Source organism: Lepidochelys kempii, chromosome 2 (assembly GCF_965140265.1).
Source record: "Lepidochelys kempii isolate rLepKem1 chromosome 2, rLepKem1.hap2, whole genome shotgun sequence".
Classification (NCBI taxonomy): Eukaryota; Metazoa; Chordata; order Testudines; family Cheloniidae; genus Lepidochelys; species Lepidochelys kempii.
Genome location: NC_133257.1, coordinates 124,276,501 through 124,295,064, shown reverse-complemented (window position 1 = coordinate 124,295,064; position 18,564 = coordinate 124,276,501).

Below are 18,564 nucleotides of genomic sequence, written 5' to 3'. Positions count from 1 at the left end.
TGCAAGTTCTCATCTCTATAAACAATAAGGGATTTCCATTCTACTTTACTATAATGGAATTTCACTATGAGTGAATCTCACAAGCTACCTACCTCTTGCTCAGAGTTTAAATAGGTGAGCATTTTATGGGTGCCTGATACTACTAAGCGCCTGATCCTACAAGACTGCAGAGCTTTCTGAGAGGTACTGAGTGCCCTCAGTTGCTGGGACTTCATTGCGAGTTGAGAGTGTTCAGTAGCTGCCAACATTTGCTCAGAACCTCAGAGGATTAGGGCCTTTATGGAGGTGAAAAATTTGAATCCCTGTCTCCAGCCCAGAGGCAGACTTCAGCACAACTCCTTCACACCAGCACATCCAGAGTTAATGAACCCCATCTCCATGGCTTCTCTGCTCATGTCCCCTGATCCAGCAAACACTGACATATCGCACCAAATCTGCATTCCTTACTTAAATCAATGGGAGTCTTGAGCAAGGTAAGCAGAATTTGCCTCAGATTTGCTGTGATGTAACAGACTTGTCAATGGTTAGGCCACTGGTGTGCGGAGACCAGTGCATCTCATGCTGACCAAAATCATATAATTGTTTTCTTGTATTCCACCATCAGTCTGTATCCATCTGTTGTCTCTTGTCTTATACTTAGATTGTAGGAGCGGGAGTCATCTCTTTGTTCTGTGTTTGTACAATGCCTAGCACAATGGGATCCTGGTCCATAACTAGGGCTTCTATGTGCCACAATAATAAAATTAAACAGTTAAATATATAGGTCATAATCCAATTCATATTTGTGTCACACTTTACTTTTTGTATTACACTTGTAAAATATATAACCATTCAGCTATATATGAACATATATGTTTCCCCATAGAGCTTTCCACTGTTTTAAAAGTAATAGCAAAGTAACCAGACAGAAAATAATGTATTCTGTTTTTCAAAATAGAAACTTGGCATATTAATAGTGTAAAGGGCAGATGACATGGTATAATTTGCCATATCAGTTATCCATGGAATGCATAAAAGGCTGATTCTGTAAGATTTTCTGGAGTATGGGTGATGTTTGGAAAAAAGTTGGGAAGTCTGAGTAAACCCTTTTAGTCAAGCAGAAGCAAAGTCCCAGGCTCATCTGTGGAGTGAAATAAAGATTTGACTACTTTAAGACTCAGTCATTCCTCCCAGGCAGTAATTGGCAGATTCAATTTTGAGTTTGACACCAAGGCTACCAATTCTCAAGAGAGAAATTGTGAAACTCATTTTATGAAGTTAGATAACTGTGTTCCAATCATGTATAATTTAACATTGTTTCAGTTTGGTATTCCTGTTCTTCACTGTTGATTCTTTTAGTGATTTATTAAAATATTCTCTCCAAAATGAATTGATTCTTCATTTCTGATTTTGGTATGCAGCCTTTTATCAGTGTTAGACTCTAAATAACTTTTTGTAGACATTTTCCCTTAACTGATGGAAGCTGTTTTATTTGATATAAATTATGATCAGTATTATAAAAAATGTGAGAGACAGGTCTTAGATGAGTCACACACACCCCTCCAATTTCCCTCCTTCTCCCACTGGTCAACTAGTTCCAGTGTTGCCAACTTAGTTGTTTTCCAACTCCCCCTGTAAATTTGAACACCCCGTCTATTTTCAATTCCTGGGAAAAATATAGTCGATGACTATCTCTGAATCATGTTACTCAATAGCTCAAGAGGGATCTGGGGAGACAACCTTATTCCCAACTAACCTTAATCACTTAAAATAAGAGTTTATTTGGCAACAGCAAAAGCCTCAGTTATTTTCTATCTTTTAGCAGATCCACCAAATTGTACTGTGTGACTGGATGTTCAGATAGAGACCAAAGATCATCACAGCCTAATATTAAATAAATTCTAAACATTTATAAATAATCTTGAGATCATACCAAAGAGACATTAGTGTAGGCCAAAATTTGACCTAACTAAAGTCATAATAACTGGATGGAGCAAATGTTGTTTATTCCAGAGGCCTAATTCATAGAGTGAGTCTCGGAATTCAACTAAGTTGTAAAGAGTCTAACTGATGAAATGTTCAAAAATGCTGAAGTGACTTTGGCTTCTAAGTCACATTTTCAAAAATGGCTTATGTCTCACAGATTTTCCAATGTGGTTGCCTCTAATGGCCAGATTTTTTAAAGAGTATTTAGACACCTAAGGATGAAGACAGGTATCTTAGGAGATTTCCAAACTCCCATTGAATCAATGGAAGTTAGGGACCAGGCCATTTTGAAAGTCCCATGGGGCACCTATCTGCATATTTAGGCACCTAAATATCTTTAAAAACCTGGACCTAGCTCTCTCTTGTAAATGGGACTTAGTCCCTTAGTCACATAGGCATTTTCGAGTAATTTTCAAAGTGAGTACAAGTTAGAATGAGTTACACCATTAAATATCACCCTTGATTTTGGAAACAAATATGTAGTTTTATTTAAAGAGTTGTTCTACTATCAACAAGGACTACGTAAACATTATTTTCTTGTTGAACACTTCTGCTCCCTGTGTAGATTCCATTTTACTCTATATAGGTTCTTAGAACATGCTCATCACCATAGTAGGTGAGCCCTTTCTGGTAGTGGATTAAGCAATGTTACTAATATATATTATATGCTTGTTCTATCATAATCTCCCTACAGGGAGAAGCATATGCAGTTTTGGAATTTTATATTATATACATATACATACAGACAGCAGTGTGAGTGAGTGAGTGTGTTAAAGAAGGCAAGGTCAAAGAAATGCACCTTACACTTACAGTGGAAGGTGGATTCTGAATCATATCTGCCAAATCTAATGCCATAAATAAATTTCACTATTTTTTACTCCCACTAGCCCTGCAGAGCCAACATAGCTGAGTAAGAATGAGATGGATTATATTTAATCCTGTGTATCAACATAACTTGTGTGCCAAATGTCAGTCAGTCAATTATACCTGCAGATAACTGGTTTGCACAGGTGTCTCTGAAGGCATAGAATGCAGAATCTTTATTAGTGCTGCTGATGCCTAAGAAGAAAAAACCTAGCTTGACTCTCAGATCACAGGATAAGTTTACAGGGCTGGCAAAACACAGCATCATTTTTGCTTGAACAGTAAGAATATTTGATGTGTAAATTATTGTCAAACGACAAACATAGAACCGCATGATGAGTGTCTACAGTTACTTTTTAAGAGTGAAGCAGCACTTCAATCACAGAGAAACTAAACAAACAAAAACAAATAAATGATTCCCAAAATAAATCAAAGTTTTGTGCCAACTCTGCAGAACCTGTTAGCACAGTACCAATGGACAGGAAAAAGACAAGACAATAAACTGAAGATATGGCACTTGTTAAACAAGCACACCGAACATTGTTCATTTCAAAACATAGAAAAAAACCACCAGTATTTGCAAATGGAAAAAAAATAGAAATGAAAAGTATTTTTCTTCCTTATTATTATAATTTTTTGAGTTTCTGTCAGCATGGAAACAACAGAAAATAAATAATATTATAAAATATTACTTGACATTTCCCCCCCTCAAACTTATCCACTCTATAGAAAGATAACTTCCAGAAGTATTATTATATTGTATAACCTTTCAGCCAGGATGACTACTGTTAATAAGAATGAGACATACAAAGAAATAGTGTATTCAAGCTTGAAGATATTCTAGTTTGTTCCTGTTCTTGAAGTTCTTTAAGGCAACATGTAATTTAGTAATGTGTGTCTACTTGGTAAACTTTGGTTGCTGGACAAAGGTAGATGACAAATATATTGTTAATCCAACTTGATCTATTTTTTAAAGACATCTAATGGGAAAGATAACTGAAGCATATAGCTTTTAGTTTTGTCTTTTCACAATCTTGAAGGGCCCATTTTGATACTAACCAGTTTAATCTTCGAGAATCTATATACCTTTGTTTGGGAGGCTTTATCGGTGTGTAGAAACTTGTTCTGTGGTTGAAAGTTGTAATAGGAATTCAGACCTGCTGTGTTTTAAGGAACCAATGTTTATGCAATTTAGGCAGAAGGCCATATAGAGCTTAGCATATAGAGCTGTATGCTAGGTTTGTGGAGTTGAAGTGGTTAGGATACCAACCTGCCAACTCTGTAGATGCCTCCAATTCTGTTGAAAAAGTCCCCTAAGTGCCTCTGTTTGTGTGCACCCCCACTACCTAAGTCATTGGGGTTAATTCCAAAGCCCTAGCAGGATACAAAAAATAGACATTTCCCCACCTAGCTCATCTGCAGAACCCAAGCCTGCAGATGCATTTAGAGTCCCCCTTCATTCACTAGAGTAAGGAGACTCGCACCTGAGACTCCCATCTCCCAGGTGAATTCCCTAATTACTGGACTACAGAGAAATTTTCACTCTGTCTGGCCAAATGACCATTTAAGTATTTTATATAAAGTAAAATCATTTCAATAAGAGAGACACCCCCGAAGCTACTGTATAGCCGCATAGTTAGGGCACTCAGCTGAGCAGTGGGAGACTTGGGTTCCTGGAATCCAAGGCCCAGAGATGGTGATGGTGGTCATCTAGTCTGACCTCCTGTACAACACAGGCCATAGAACAGTGGTGAGCAACCTGCCGCACACAGCCCGTCAGGGTAATCTGCTGGCAGGATGCCAGACAGTGTGTTTACATTTACACATCTGCCCACAGCTCCCAGTGGCCGTGGTTCACCAATCCCAGACACTGGGCACCACTTCCCGCAGCTCCCATTGGCCGGGAATGGCAAACCGCGGCCACTGGGAGCTGCAGGCAGCTGTGCAAATGTAAACACACTGTCTGGCAGCCTGCAAGCGGATTACCCTCTCGGGCCACATATGGTCCATGAGCCACAGGTTGCCCATTACTGCCATAAAACTTCCCCAAAATAATTGCTAGAGTTGATCTTTTGGAAAGACATGGAGAATCCACTGCGACCCTTGGTAAATTGTTCCAATGATTAATTACTCTCACTGTTAAAAAATGTATGCCTTGTGAATTCCACTGTGTGACAGGGTGCCTAAAGTTTAGAGCTGCAATGCTGAACCTAAGTCCTCTTTGCGGGTCTAGACTTTAGGCTCCCTGTGCCTCAGTTCCCATGTGTAAAACAGGGATAACAACACTTCTCTGCCTCACAGGGATGTTATGGGAGTAAACACATTTCAAATTGTGAGCTGCTAAGATACTACACTGCGGGGGGGGACATAAATATTGTAGCTAGTAGCATTCTGTACTGGGGGGAATTTTGTCCCTTAAAGATTTTACCTGGTAGAAAAGTCTAGCTGTTCTTGGGTACAAGCTGACTCAGGCATATTTTGACCAGCACTTTAAGATACATCTTCGTTAACGGTCATGAAAACTTCAGAAATTATTTACATTTGGCTGTTTTAAAAATATTTGTAACAAATCAGAATTCACATCAGCAATCAGCCTTCTTCGTAGCATGGCTTTTTTTATTTTTGTCTTCTAAAAGTAAGTGACTAGTGTAGTCAGGCATTTATTTATAGAGGAGAAAACTGGTGATATTTTCTCCTAAAATAAGTAAATGTCACACACACACACACACAAAAAACCACTCAGGTCTGTATCCTTGTCTGTATCCAAGCTTTGGTTGCTACAGCTCAAGAGGAAGGTGGGGCAAAGGTAACTTGAAACCACGCTCAGGGTTCACCAGCAAATGGGGTGACCTTGGCCATGCTTCTTTTTCCCTTGTCACAACCCCTACATTGGTCCTTTGACACCAGAGAATTTACTTCCACAAAGGGAATTCTCCACTGGCTATTTAAGATGGGTTTAAGGCTGCTCTGCACTGCCAGAGTAGCATAAAGCTGCTTTATAAGAATTTAAGATGTAGCCCCTTACCCTTAGATCCTTCCATAACTTCTCCTCCAGGGAATATATTTTCCCCTTCTCTATATATTTTGCATTATCATTTTCTAGCTTTATTATGACATGTTATTTACCTGGGTCTTGAGCTTCCCTCACCCTAGGACTTTCATCTGTAAATTAATGAGGACATGTTAGGGAGTAAGGGAGTACTCAACATGAATAGGGTTGGCAGCACCGGGCCCTGAGTTTGGATCTAAATCTGCATTCCTTGTGTACCTAAAGTATCAGGGTGAATCGTTTGCATTCTTTGTGCTCCCAAAACACTCACTCATATCAATGGAAATTTTCAGTTCTGCAATGAGAGTGAAATTCATCCCTGTGCAAAAGGTCCAGCATGTACCAATTAAATCCCATGTAAACCCTGAATTCAGTGGGGTTTAGGCCTCAGGCTAGGCCTCTGCATTGGGAGAATTTCTAGCGGAATGCATTTATATGATTCTCCCTAGGTATCTAGAAAATATAATCTGAAGAAAAATACATTTGCCTGCAATTAAGCTTATTTCTCCTACTTTCACAAATCCAAATTTCCATCTGTAATATCATGACTTTGAAGGGAGGGGGATGCTCCTGTATGTGCAACTCATTTTTATTTGTTAATTTTTAACCTTGTAATTGTGTTAAGATGAGTAAACTGTTTTCATGGGAGTGTCTTTTTCCCAAGAAGGGCTTATTTCCTTTGTTTTCCCACATCTTTGTCTTCCTTTAGCTGTTTGCCTTATTTAAACCTCCCAATTTTCCCAAAGACTTGCTGAACACTAAACTTTTTGGGACAGTTCAACACCTGGTATAAATCAACACAAGTCTATTGATTTCACCAGTTTATACAGAGACCTGTCTCTCAGTAGGTTAACAGACAAAAAATAAACAAACATAGTAGGTTTGCCTTATCAGGCAAATAAATACTCCATGCTGTGATTTACCCGGAGTAGCAAATATGACATTTTCCTTCAAATGAGAGGGTTAAAAATGACCTAATACAGTGTAGCAAAATACTGAAGGTAATCAGTAAGACTGTTGTTATTTCCTGAGATGGATGCAATCTGCTGTTTCTAGCTTCCCTACCAATATCCCGAAAAATAATGATGTGATTTAAGACCATAAAACTTGCTGCTCAATTGTGGCAATTTATGTTCCTGTAAATGTGATATAAGCCTGAGTTGCCCAATTCTTTGACTGCATATTGTAAAGGATTTTTTCATCTCAAAGGTCAGAGCAATTTACACAATTTTACTTTCAAAATTTTTTTTAAGTGAAAAACCTTTGTTTCACAGAAAGATGTTGAGATATGCCTCCATCGCAACCTGCAGAAATGGAAATATTTGTTCAATGGATAGATTTCTTTCAGGGTGACACAATTGAAAGACAAATCATAAGAAGGTATAATACAACCATCAATGTGTTTCAGTCCCCAAGTGGGAATGCTAAGCAACCTCTTGCTCTAAACTTTTCTCCTTCTTCACTGAATGTAATGTTTTCAGATTCTGTTAGGAGTGTGTCTAATTCATTTTCCCAGCTTAGTAAGACTAGCCCCAAGTCATTTCCTATTTGCTGTCTTGCTGTGAGTGGAGCCACATTCTCTGTGAGAGGTCACTTTGGTTCTAGTGATTATTTCTGGTGAATGAGCATGCTCAGACCCGATCCTCTAGTCAATGGATTGAAAGGATGCCTGCTCATGCTGGGAATATAGCTTAACAGTATGTTAATAAACACACAGGGAATGTGTCTTGCAAACAAAGTCACACAGCCCTGAGGCTACAAACACAGATTCAAAGACAGTAATAAACTTTGAAAAAATACACGATGTTATAATTTAAGGAACAGCTTTGTTATAAATGTGCCTAGGTTTGCAATGGGAAGAGTTAGCTCCAAGATGCACTATCATTTTCCCTTGTGCTTGCTTTGATGAGCATTACAGTTAGGACTAGGAGGAGTTAGATGGATTAAAGGGAAGTAGGTCCGTTCTCACTTTTCGGTGAAACAGTTTACAACACAAGGAATATTTCTTACCAGGCTATTAATAACATTCCATTAAATTCTTTAAAATGTGGGTGATTGAATGCAAACCTTCACTGTTTTCCTGCAAGAGACCTTCCATTTATAGGGTTGCTACTGTAGCTAATGCTAAAATTGAAACTTGTCTCTCAACTACCGTCCTTCAAAACCTATTGTACAAACACATTTGTTCTAACTTGCACTCCTGTGCAGTATCAACATCCTGTTACACTCCCACAAATAAAACAAAAGTAGAAGCAGGCACTAATCTTACAAAAGGATAAAATGTTACCCCTCCACCTATATAACACACATACACATTCCCCTTCCCCCACAATGATCCACTCCTAGACACTCAGAGAGAAATATAAAGTTTCTCATTTTAATAAATCACAATAATGCAGGAGAAAGTTAATTTTAAAAGAACTAAACATAAAAAAATGATGCTGGAAAGATAAGAAATATCCACAGACTAACTGGAGACTGTTCTGGAATCAGGAAGAGAAACGCACAGCAAGATGCAACATTTACACACACACACACACACACACATACACAAAACAGCACACACACACCCCTTTTGTTTTCATTATTTGCATAATTAATTAGGATGGGGGAGGAAAAATAAAGCTACATTTTACACATTTCTTTAGTTCTGAAAAGCAATCAAGATCTATAACCTCTTGGTTCTGAAGTTTAACATAAGCTTGTGTGAGTGATGGAGCAATTGTTTTTGCTCTTTAGAAAAAATGGAATTTAGAACAAAATCAACCATGGCTTTGAGATTAACAGCAGTTTTTAAAACCTGCTCGCGGTCCCAGTAGCAAGTAATAGACTTGAGAGCTTAGTGGCAATTAAACGTTAAATAACTTGTATTTTTCAGTTTAGAAATGTGTCATTTACCAGCCATTCAAATGGTATCAAATACAACAAAAGTAAATAAAAAGCCAACATCACCACTTGCATTAAGCACTAATTCAAAGCACAGTAAAATTGATGGGAATCTTTCCACTGACTTCTATGGGCTTTGGATCAAGACCTAAAGACAATAGTCCTATACAGCAGTGGCAGGAAGTGCTATGGGCCTCCTGAAAAAACTCTATGTTGCACACACCTATGGGCATGTTTTTACAGCAAGGTGTTTTACAGTAAACATGCTTTACTCCATGCAGTGATGCAGACACCTCTGCATCCCCTAAGGAGGAGGACTTGTTCTCAGCTGAAAAGCAAGGAACAAAGGTTTGGTCTTGGACCAAGAGTTAGCATGTCTCTTGAAAAGACTCATGTCTTTGAGTGCCACAGGGGTCGGTTCTGGGGCCGGTTTTGTTCAATATCTTCATAAATGACCTGGAGGATGGTGTGGATTGCACCCTCAGCAAGTTTGCAGATAGCACTAAACTGGGAGGAGAGGTAGATACGCTGGAAGGTAGGGATAGGATACAGAGGGACCTAGACAAATTGGAGGATTGGGCCAAAAGAAATCTGATGAGGTTCAACAAGGACAAGTGAAGAGTCCTGCACTTAGGACGGAAGAATCCAATGCACCGCTACAGACTAGGGACCGAATGGCTAGGCAGCAGTTCTGCAGAAAAGGACCTAGGGGTTACAGTGGACAAGAAGTTGGATATGAGTCAACAGTGTGCCCTTGTTGCCAAGAAGGCCAATGGTATTTTGGGCTGTATAAGTAGGGGCATTGCCAGCAGATCGAGGGATGTGATCGTTCCCCTCTATTCGACACTGGTGAGGCCTCATCTGGAGTATTGTGTCCAGTTTTGGGCCCCACACCACAAGAAGGATGTGGAAAAATTGGAAAGAGTCCAGCGGAGGGCAACAAAAATGATTAGGGGACTGGAACACATGACTTATGAGGAGAGGCTGAGGGAACTGGGGATGTTTAGTCTTCAGAAGAGAAGAATGAGGGGGGATTTGATAGCTGCTTTCAACTACCTGAAAGGGGGTTCCAAAGAGGATGGCTCTAGACTGTTCTCAGTGGTAGCAGATGACAGAACGAGGAGTAATGGTCTCAAGTTGCAGTGGGGGAGATTTAGGTTGGATATTAGGAAAAACTTTTTCACTAGGAGGGTGGTGAAACACTGGAATGCGTTACATAGGGAGGTGGTGGAATCTCCTTCCTTAGAAGTTTTTAAGGTCAGGCTTGACAAAGCCCTGGCTGGGATGATTTAATTGGGGATTGGTCCTGCTTTGAACAGGGGGTTGGACTAGATGACCTCCTGAGGTCCCTTCCAACCCTGATATTCTATGATTCTATGTCCCTATCCTGGCCTCCTTCTTCCCTGTTCACTACTATCCAGCAGTTGATGTGCACAATGCAGCAGATCCTCAGCTGGTGCAAATTGACATTGGCTGAGGATCTGCCCCAGTGTAAGAGGTGCTAAACATGAAAGTCCAGTCAAGAAGTTGGAGTAATAGGCACTGTGCAGCTCTGAGCTCACTCAGGAGAAACCCCCCGGTGGACATAGCTGGATACTGAAGCAGCATCTCATCCGATTAACAAATCCCTATTCCCTCAATGTGCCTGCCTTCACCAACAGCCAGGTATCATGGGTGGGAATGCTTTCCCTAAAACAGTCATACATAACAACAATGCAATGGAGGGAGAAATCTGGATACATGAGCACAGTGTGTGTGTGTATTGCCTCCAGGGCACAGTAACAAGGAGAAAATTGTAATGTGCGCTGGGAGTTGTTGGGAAACAAAATAAGTTGATTTTACATAGGCCTATTTCAAAGTTTTTGCTTGGGTGATGAAGTGCACTGAACCACTCTTACCAATTTACCATTTTGCACATTGGAATCATTCATTGGTTGGCACAATCAAACCTACTTAGCTCCACCCCCTATGTTTCCTATGGGGCACTTCACAGCTATGCCAGCAGTGTCATTGTACAGTAAATGACTTACCTTAGCTGAAAAGCAGATAATTCCTCTCATGGACATGCTGCAGCTTGCAGCAGAGAGCCGTAACCGCTATTGCATAGTACGGCACTGCAAAAGGTCAGGCATATTGTATTGCTGGGATATATATAATTCAGTGTTTGGAGATGTCCCAATAATCTGATGCAGAAAGCAAGAATGGGGCACAAGGCTGCTGTGTGGGCGAAGGCGGAGATTCTGTGTGCTGCTTCTGGAAGCTGCAGGTCAGAACTCCCAGCCCAGGGATAATAAGGGAAAGGTGATTGTAACCTCCCTTTGCTCCCTCCTGATTCCAGATTGCTCCAGTAGAAACCATGGCCCCCCGGAATAATTTTGGGAGCTTGATATGGGGGTGGCAGACCTACAATATTATTGCCACAGGCCCACTCCCTCCAGCCCCTATGCTAGGGCTTGTGGTGAGAGGGGAGAGGTCATAAGCAGTCTATAGGAATTCTTCCATAGCTGGCTCTGGGGCTGTTCCAGCCCTTTATAAGGTCCTGCTGTAGTATATAGGAGGCACAGAGGTAGTCTCTCTCTCTAAGTCTTTAAAAGCCTTTTATAGCCTCAGGCACACAACACTGTGCCCATTACATATGCTTGGCCCATATTTTCACTGTGTGACATGTGTAGCGAGCACTGTGTAGGATATCCCTTTGTGGAACAATCTTTCCAGTTATCCTTTGGCACAGCTGCCAAGTTCTGTGTAGCTCCTTGAGTGACATTTTTCAAGGAAAGTGAAATGAACAAGCTTTTGATCCAGCCTGTCTCCTCTTCTGGTAGTAATGTATTAATGATAATGCATGACACATCTATATCACCTTCCATCCAAGGTGTCCTGCGAGAGAGGGCTGGGCAACTCTCTCTAGTGTATGGATGGAGAAAGTGAGGCAGAAAAAGGGTGAATATGATAGGTATACAAGCCACTTCTCCTCACAGCCAGGACTCTGAGGGTTGAAAACTCAGGCCACATACTTAGAAGTCCTTACCCTCAAAATGGATTAAATTGCTAAATGTAGGCATCCGAGTTTGAAAATGTCAGCCTTTCTCAGTGCAGTGCCAGGTAAGACAATTACCAAGAGGCAAGTTCTAAGTAATACCAAGGCCATGAGAGAGAGACCCGTAAATGCAGCCCCAAATATTATTTGAACATAGGCAAAGCAGCTCTGCGTACAACTTCTCCACAATCCTCTGCCTTGCCACAGTATAATCCCCACACTGAGTTGTATATTAGTCAAAAGGCAGAGCAGGCTACAAGTTCTACCGCACTTATAGCAGCACAGATCAGCCAGTGTTTTCAGTTAAATCATTACTTATTTACTTTTATTCCCGAAGCAGCATCTGGTCCTTAATCTCCGGAGCAGAGGGAACCATTTTCACAGATCGTAGTGACTGCATGCCAAGGAGACGTTTCCAGTGCTTTGTGAGCTGACCATATGCTACATCTTTCTCCAACTGGAGAAAAGCCATACAGCCACCACTTAGTTCTTAACCAGTATGAGTAAAAAAAAATTAAAGATGAAAGGGAAATCACTGTGTGGTGTGTGTCAGCATTGGGGTGGGGTGGGGGATCAACATGCAGTGTGTCTGTGTAATGAGAGAGAGAGAGAGGGGATTACACAGGTGGGAACTCTCCAAGAAATAAGGGGTCTTTGTTAGGGTTTCCACAGAACCCATAAACACCCTGAATCAGGTGGGGGCGGTAGTTCTACGATGCTTGAATTGAATGGGGACCCACCAATTCAAGTCCTTCCAAAGGTTCGATTACTTAAGCAAACCTCAGACCACATTTATAGAAAAGGTTCCCAAATAAAAGTGAACGAATGATAGGGGGCAAAAAATGGAGAATAATTTAACTGAATGACTGGTGGGGAAAAAAGTCAAGAATAAACTGGCATTATTCATTCCTCACTAGAGCTGTGTGAACAACAAACAAAATATTCTCGGCTAATTTATCATTTGGTGGGGGAAACAAATCCAATCAAAAAAATCAGTCACAAATATTATTTTACCAGTTCACTTCCTATTGGTGGGACAGCAGTGGGGATCTGGCAAATGGGAGGATGCCCGGCGGGAGGGTGATGAGTACGGTTGTGCAGACCCTACTCATCACCCTCCAGGCTCTGGGATTCCCCTCACCATTACCAAAGAGATTATTACAGCAGATGGGTCTGAGGTGCAAAATTTTAATCTGGATACAGGTCTTAACCTTCCTAGTGTTAAGAGACATCCGGCTACAGGGTCTGATTTGAGCTCATCTCTGGGCTTGATAAGGGAGAAACAATGCTATCCTCCCCTATGCCCTTATGCTGACCTTCTGAGCCTGGTGGCCCCCTCTACTACCCTTGAGTCTAAAGAGGGTGCCGGTTGGCCAGTGGCACATTCTTCAAGGCTGGATGCAGCCACCCAATGTAATGGATGCACTTGACTAAACTCTTTTTGTTGTGGTCAAGGGGGTCACCGACCACCCAGAATAGCACCCTCTGCCCTGGCACCTGGCCCAGTTTGGAGGGCAAACCCTGGGTGGGTGGGAGAGAGGGTGCAGAACAGGCCTGCTCTGGACACACCCTGCAGCAGCTCCTGTCCAATGGGGGTGGGCCCAGCTACCCACTGCAGGCATTGCATCCATTATGACAGAGGGGCACTCAGGCCAAATTTCAGAGAGTGGTGTTGTGAGGTTGCAGTGCCACTCAGTCTGCAGCTTTAGAGGGGGTTGATGATTTCTGTGGAGGCAACAGAACTCATGAACCCCCACACCTCCAAAGCCACTACTGCTAGCACAGAAGTCAGCCTCAAACTCCAAAGACTCCTGCAATAAATTAGAACAATCCTAGTTTTTTGGGTTGGGGAGGACTGATTATGATGGTGGGATAGGAGGGGGGTGTTAAAGAGTGTTTTGCACGTTTCAAGTAAGATTTCAGGAGTTGTCCAGAGTCAGTCTCTGCAAACAGACACTGCAGGATCTGGTTTGTGTGCCCCACATGAGCCACCCCTGCTTTGTAGCCATTTTTCTGGGGGGTGTTTGAGAGTAAGGTGTGTTCCTAGAGAAATGATATTAGAATCTAAAGAGAGCTGCTTTCCTTGTACTGTAGCAGATAGTTAATACAATAGCAAAGTAGTGTGACTGTGGTGATATTCACTAGGGAGCAGGCTACTTCCCAGGGCTCAACTTATCAGCACAATTTCACTGCTGCCTCCAGAAAGACATATGTAATGCTGGCAGATGCTGTTGAATTAGGAGTTTTTAAAATGAAGAGAAATGTATGTATTAAATAGATATATATTTACACAAAGAAAAATCCCATTATGAAATATATGTGCTGGAATTCCATTGCTTAAATTCCTTAGTTTGAAATGTTACAGGTGGGCAGTAAATCATCCAGCGTTCAATCCTCCCCTCCCTACCCTCCATTTGGTTGATCATATATGAATTTTGCATGCAATTCAAGTTGTGCCTATAGCTGCTTGTCCTTTATATCATCACCATGATTAAAACAGACCTGGTCCAAGTAGAATAACCCTGATTCAGGCTGGTGTTTGCAGAGCAACAAGATTTTAATGAAATAAAGGCACATCCTACCAAGCCCGGCTTGAGAACACCACCTACCCTGTCGCCATTACAGACAGAGAGACAGAAATATATCAAAGCCACCTAGGCACTTAAAAGGGAATAGGAAATAAAAGGGATGTGTCCAAGCAGTGCTGGTGGCAGGTGTTGGAAAGCGAACATCAGCAGGATCAAATAGAAGAGTTTTTCTCTGTTGCTTCTTGAAAGGAAATAAAAAAATCTGAGACCCTTACATTTTGATTAAATACAAAAGTAAGTTAGATTAAGGGAACACTCAAGAAGAAGCTGGTACCAATACATTGGGATTCAGAGTTTGGATCACTCACCCTCTAGTACACAATACAAAGGCACAGCGCTAAGCTTCACACCTCTCTCCTGGCATGCTCCAGTGATTCCCTTGGGACTCCTGAACAAGTTTCATGGGTGGACTGGGGAAATGGCAAAAGGGTTTAAGATTCTTGGGATGCATCCTTGAAAGCTTCTTGTCTGGTAAATGGCCTTTACTTTCACCTGGCTCAGTACAATCTTTTACAGTGCCCTACCAAGCAAAAAGCAGAGGCTCTATGTCAGAGAGATAAAGCCCATTGGAGGATAGGATGGAAGAGATGAGGGTTTGAATCTAATCTTTTAGCATAGCACTTTTACCAGTTTGCCTCTGCTTTCAAAGAACTGTTTTAGCCCCCCTTTGGTTAGTGAACAGGATGAGGGCTCAGGAAATCTGGGTTCATTTCTCTGCCCTGCCACTTACTTCCTAGGTGACTTGGGGAACTCACTTTTGCTCTGCGAGTACTGTAGGCAGGGCTGATAGTTCCTAACTTGTGAGTGCTTGAAGTTACAGCTTCCGATGAAGTGAGCTGTAGCTCACGAAAGCTTATGCTCAAATAAATTGGTTAGTCTCTAAGGTGCCACAAGTACTCCTTTTCTTTTTGCAAATACAGACTAACAGGGCTGCTACTCTGAAACCAGCCTTAATAATGTTCTTTTATCATAGTTTTGTGTGTGCAATTTCCTAGATTTTTAAAAAAGCAAACTGAAAATACAGTAATTTCATCCTGTGGCTTCACATTTACACCCACAAGGGTCATCAACATAACTGGAACTCTTAGATCAAGCCCACAGACTCCTCTTCCCCCGACCCTCAGTAGGACTTCATCTACTCTGTCCTCTCCAACCTGTCCTTGCCCCAGTCCTGTCTCTTCCCTACCTCTTGCTGCTCATCCCAGTCCCGTTCTCCACTCCTACTCAGTCCCATTTCTCAGGATTCTCATCACAGTCCCAGTCTCCTTGCCCAGCAAGTCCTAACCTCACCCCTTCTGGACTCTCTGTCCTAGTTTCCCCTCCACTCCCAACCCTAGTCTCTTAACGTAGCCATTCCCTGTTCCCCCAAACTCTTTTCCCCTCTCCTTTGCTTAGCCAGTCCTAGATCCACCCTCCCCAACTCATCAGCTGATCTCTCTCTCTTCCCCACCCTGGCCTCTAGTTGTCCCCCATGCCCTGTGTCCATGTTCCCCATCCCCAGTGGCTCCCAATCCTTACCTCCATTTCCAGAATCCTCAACCAAACTCAGTGCTCCCCTCCCCACTTCTTCATCCCCCAGTTCCTTGTCTTAGTCTTTTTGGACACCCAGTACCAGTTCTCCCCTTGCACCCTAGCTCCTCATCAGATCTGTCTCCCATCTTCAACCCCACTCATTATCAATCCTAGTATTCCCCCTCCTCATCTGATTTTAGTTACCCCCCAATCTACTGGCTCCTAGTCTGCTCCTCCCCTCTCCCTTGGCTCATAGTCTCAGACTTCCTGCCCAGTCAATCCCACTCTCCCCTCCCCACCCTAACTCCCGGTTACAATTTCTCTCTCTCCCGCCAGCAGCCTTCAGTCCTAATTTCTCCACCACCATCACAAGGCTCCCTGTCTGAATCTATCCCTCCTCTGTCCCTCAGATCTGGCTTCTATTCTATCCCCTCCTCCGCATTCAGTTCTGGGAACTTCCTCCTCGATGTTGCATGGGCCCAGCAGAGGAGTCACAGAGAGTGCAGAACCCCCTCACCCCCATCTCTCTGCTCTCATTTCCAGTGCCTGTACCTGCGTACAGAATATCCTGCAGCAGCCCAGCTGCAAGTGCAGAGAAAGTCCATCTCAGCCTTAGGCTGGAATATGCTCAGTGTAGACAAATTTTATGAGGAATTTAGCTGTTAAAATTTAAGACATTTCTACTGAGCACATGCAAACTAAGGAAAAAGGCACAACGCCACCCACTGCCAAACTTTAAGTCCCTGCTCCAAACCCTGGGGGCACTACAAAAAAAAGGTTGCACAAATGTTATTAACATGGAAAATCAATGTATTTTTCCCTGGCCTTGTTCTTGGAAATGGTTGACCCATTTTGACTGAATGTTTCCAAAAATATTCACCCTGAGTCAGACATCTGGCATATAGAATTTCAACCTAAGTGTTAGAATTTGGCAAAAGTTATAAGCAGCTGAGAACAGGACGTTATAATTGAAAATGTCAGACAATCATAATAATAGGAGGTGCTACCATCTATAATACACACTCACTAAAGATCTTGTAATATGAGTCTTGGGGTGTGAGCCAAAGTCTGTTGAAGTCAATGGGAAAAAAAAAACCCTGATTTAAATGGGCTTTGTATAAGGCCCTTCTGAGTGCTGGTTGAGGGGGGGAAAGGGGGAGTGAAATTTGAAGGATCCCTTTAAAAATAATAATGTAAGTGGCCTCATTGTGCTTTGCTTTACTGAAGTCAGCTGTATAAATGAGATCAGAATTTGATCCTCTGGATTTGAACATAAGGAAGTTTAGAGGCAAGGTCTCCCATGTAAGCTACTATAATACTTGGGTTAATTTTCCATGGACATTTGTGTGATTACATGTATTGGCCTGATTGTTTGACAAATGTGAATTTGAAAAGGGCATGCATAAGATTTTAAAAGTGTAAGTGCAGGTATTTATGCACAGTTCATCCAGGCAGGAAAAAGAAACAGCACCTTGTGATTTAACTGACCAATCAGAACTAGATTCCTCAGCTGAAACAGCAAATAAAATATCAAATATTCAGAGAGAAGCATTCTTGATCAAATCCTAAATTTAAAATTGCTGCAAAAAGGTATCTAACAATTTCAAGCAAGGAATGGAGACTAAACTCATTAGATAAATTATTAGTTTCATATTATTCACTTAGATCTATTATTGATGACACCACTTTTCCTGACCTTTGTAGTATTTTGGTTTGTTGTTTTACATTGTTTCTTTTATGAATTTTTTAATTATTGTTGTTTATTTATTTTAGTAATTTCATTTTAATTGTCTTTGGAGCATTCTGATTGCTTTGCTAGGGAGGCACTAAATAAATAAAATCATTATTAGTATAATAAACATAATAGATGATAATAGTTATTTCACCATTTATGATTAGTAGGAAAAAAATCCTAGTATTTCCTGGAGGTTAGAACAGGGCAGGTAGGATCCAAGACCCCCAAGTTCTAATTCCACCTCTGCCACTGATTACATCTGTAACCTTGAACAAGTCACTTATAGTCTTTCTGTGACTCAGTTTATTCACCTGTGAAAGGATTATCATAATGTTTACCTACATCACAAGGGTAGGAGGAGAATTAGCTAATGTTCATAAAGCATTTTGATCTCCTCAGATGAAAGATGCTATATAAATACAAAAATAAAATCCTTAATCTTTTAGATTATTAATGACACTATATAGAGACACTATTACAATCTCCCATGCCAGTGGGAGCTACTGTAAGTATTGTTTGGTTGGTTTAGAATCTACAACGAGTGCATTTTACTCTGCTTACACAGCAAATGGGCTAGTTTTTCCTAGATGCACCCGTATTACCATTAACAGGAGACATGCATACACACTGGAAGGAAAACAAATTCCACCACAGGATTCCTAAAGGCAAAAGTTGTTGCTGTGGAGTAATGACATAAAAAAAGTCAAAAAAGTACTGAACACCAAAACTAGGATAACCATTCTAAGTCTTTAAATCAAAGCCACTTTGAAAGTTATAGAAGCACAAAATAAACTTTGAAAATGCCCATTCTCTTTTTTTGTAGCTGTTATTGGAACATTTGCCATTTAAAAATACCCTGACCTGATTTAAACTAAATGTGTTAAACTAGTTTTTCTTTTGGCACTGAAGCCCTGTGCCAAGCTTTAAA